Genomic DNA, 2975 nt, shown 5'->3' with positions numbered 1-2975 from the left:
GTTTTCATGTGTCAGTCTTATCAAATATTAGCAAGAATTTTGGGTGGGTGGGTCGGGGTGGGAAGTCAGAGAGAAACAATATTTTTTTGTGGGGTTTGACAGTTTGTACCCAAATTTTAGTTCTTAATGAAATTTTGTTTTAGTCAGTCTCTTATGAACGTTTTGTCTATGTAGGTCTGAGTTCAAGTCTCAGGAAGTCTTTTGAATTGAATGGGAAAGCTCCTTATTCATGGTTTAGCCATCTGTTTGTTTGTGTTTGGAATTTATTGTCAAAGACATTTTTCTTTTTCTTTTTCTATTGAGAGAAAATGGTTGAATGTTTTTTAAGGATGGTTATTCAGAGAATTAAGGTGGAATTATTTGTCATTTGTTTTGCTGTATGTGTATATGTGTGTGTTTGGGGTATATTGTCAAAGAATTTTTATCTTTTTTTCTATTGAAGAGATGTGGTCTGTAATTCTGACCACATGTACCTCTGTGTCTGTATGTCTGTGTACACCTACACAGACAAAACAACACACACAGACAAAACAACACAGACACACACACACACACACAGCTGGTCAGAACTACTGGCTACATCTCAATAGAAAAAAGGATAAATGGAAAAATACTTTGACATTATATCCCAACACACAAGCACACACATGCACACACACACACAAACATGCACTGCACACACACACACATAAACATGCATACACAGACACACACGCGCACACACACACCACACACACACACACACACACACACACAAACACATACACAAACACATACACAAACACATACACAAACACACAGCTGGTCAGAACTACTGATCACATCTCCTCAATAGAAAAAAGGATAAATGGAAAAATACTTTGATAATATACCCCAAACTCACACACACACACACACGCACACACATACACACACTCACACACACACACACACACATGCAGGAACACACACAACAAAACAAGTGGCAAATAATTCAACCCTAATTCTCTGAATAATCATTATTTTCTCCAGCAGCAGCAGCCACCTTGTATAGATTTCCTTTGGTGGTGTTGGGATATTCTTTATTGAATATCCCAGGTCCTATAATTCCAAATCCATTGCAAAAGATGTATAATAAAATATTATATAATATTGTGGTGAGTCTTTGATGACTATGTATGGCGCACTGCTGGTGAATGCAGCTACAAGGCACACAAAACGTGGACAACCTATTGCGCATATATGCATATCTCCCCCTCCCCCCCTCTCTCTCTCTATATATATATATATATATAAAGAGGGAGAGAGAGCTTTTGAAGTGATGAACAAGGATCTGTTCAGTTTTGCTCACAGATTTTTTAGATAATTGTTTTAACTAAACAGTTTGAAACTTCATATACTGGTGTAATTTCTCATGCAGAACATGTTTTACTTTGAACATTTTTGACAAAATTTCGTATTTTAGAAGTTATTTCATGTTAAAGTTGTCGTATTTGGGTAATTTTAACCAATCAACGACTGTTAGCGATAGTAATCGAAGAGGAACAACTTCCAGGTCCTCTCTACTAAATGTCACTACTCTGTTCTATTTTATTCCTTGTATACTGCCTGTGTTACACATTACACACTTTATATATTTTTTTGGTTTTCATGTTGAAGTAACCAGTAAACATCGAAGAATCAACACCAAGAAGGAAGAAATATTATTTACATATATTTATTCATTTGCCTGACATCAGTGTTTTATTCACACATAAAATGCACTGGTGTTTAAAAGACCAATAGAGCAACAGGTCCGCAGCTAGCTTTTTTGTTGTTGACATTTATGTAGTTTCAAAATGCCTTATTTTACAACTACGAGATGCATTGTTATTGTTATGATTATCAACAACAAATACATTTTGTCAATATAAAAGTCTTTATTAGATAAAAAATAACATTATCAAAACATGAAGGTAAAACAAAACAAATATGCTTGTTTTCTTCCAGGCACCAATGTACTGTAGCCGAAGTCTTTCACGTTGTTCACCAACCAACCTTTCCTCTGAAAAATTTAGTGGAATCAGTCGATCTCCACACACAAATTGTTTTCCTCCTGAAACTTATAAAAACGTACACATATTAGGCGCACCTTTCTATTAGCCACACATTAAATTTTCCAGGTAAAAAATAGTGGCTTATACACTGAAAAATACAGTAATTGTAGTGGCAGTGACAAGTTCACTTACTGGTTGGTAGTTGATAGTGTAGAAGTGGCTGTCTGCCAATAGAGAGGGAAAGAGAAAGGAATGCATGGTGCTGACTAGAAAAGAAGAAAGGATAACATATAAATAGAACAAAGTGGTGACATTTCGTAGAGATGACCCGGTAGTTGTTCCTTTTTGATTACTATCACAAACAACAGTAGCTTTCTTCAACTGAATGCATGTCATTGATCACTTAAAATTACCCAAATATGACAAATTTAACACGAAATAACTTCTAAAGTATGAAATTTTGTTGAAAATGTTCAAAGTAAACTGTGTTCTACATGAAAAATTACACCAGTATATGAAGTTTCAAACTGCTTAGTTAAAAAAAATTAATCAAAAAATCTGTGAGCCAAAATGAACAGATCTATGTACAGATATTGTATACTGAGAATAACAAAGAAGTCAGAATGTTGAATGATTATGTATATTTTTATTCACATTTTTAGGGCTTTCTTCCATTATTGGATTTATCAAAAAAGTGGTTGACAGTAAGTTTGCTTCACCTTTTTTTTATATAAAATTGAAACTGAGGATGTTTTAGAAAAGGAGAGAGAAAGAGAGAGGGTGGGAAGGGAGGGGAAAGAGAGGAACAAATTAGAAAGGAAGGTGTAGGTGTGGGAGAGGAGGAGATAGTAGAAGATAATGAAGATAGAAAAAAGAAAGTAGGAGTGTATCTTGGGATTGTATTCTTGTTTTTTGCTGGGTTTGATGGAAGGAAGAGAAAAGAAAGAAGAAAACAATTTG

Source organism: Octopus bimaculoides, chromosome 16 (genome assembly GCF_001194135.2).
Source record: "Octopus bimaculoides isolate UCB-OBI-ISO-001 chromosome 16, ASM119413v2, whole genome shotgun sequence".
In the NCBI taxonomy this organism is placed as follows: domain Eukaryota; kingdom Metazoa; phylum Mollusca; class Cephalopoda; order Octopoda; family Octopodidae; genus Octopus; species Octopus bimaculoides.
The sequence above is the reverse complement of the archived record's forward strand: the minus strand, read 5'-3'. Positions refer to the sequence as shown.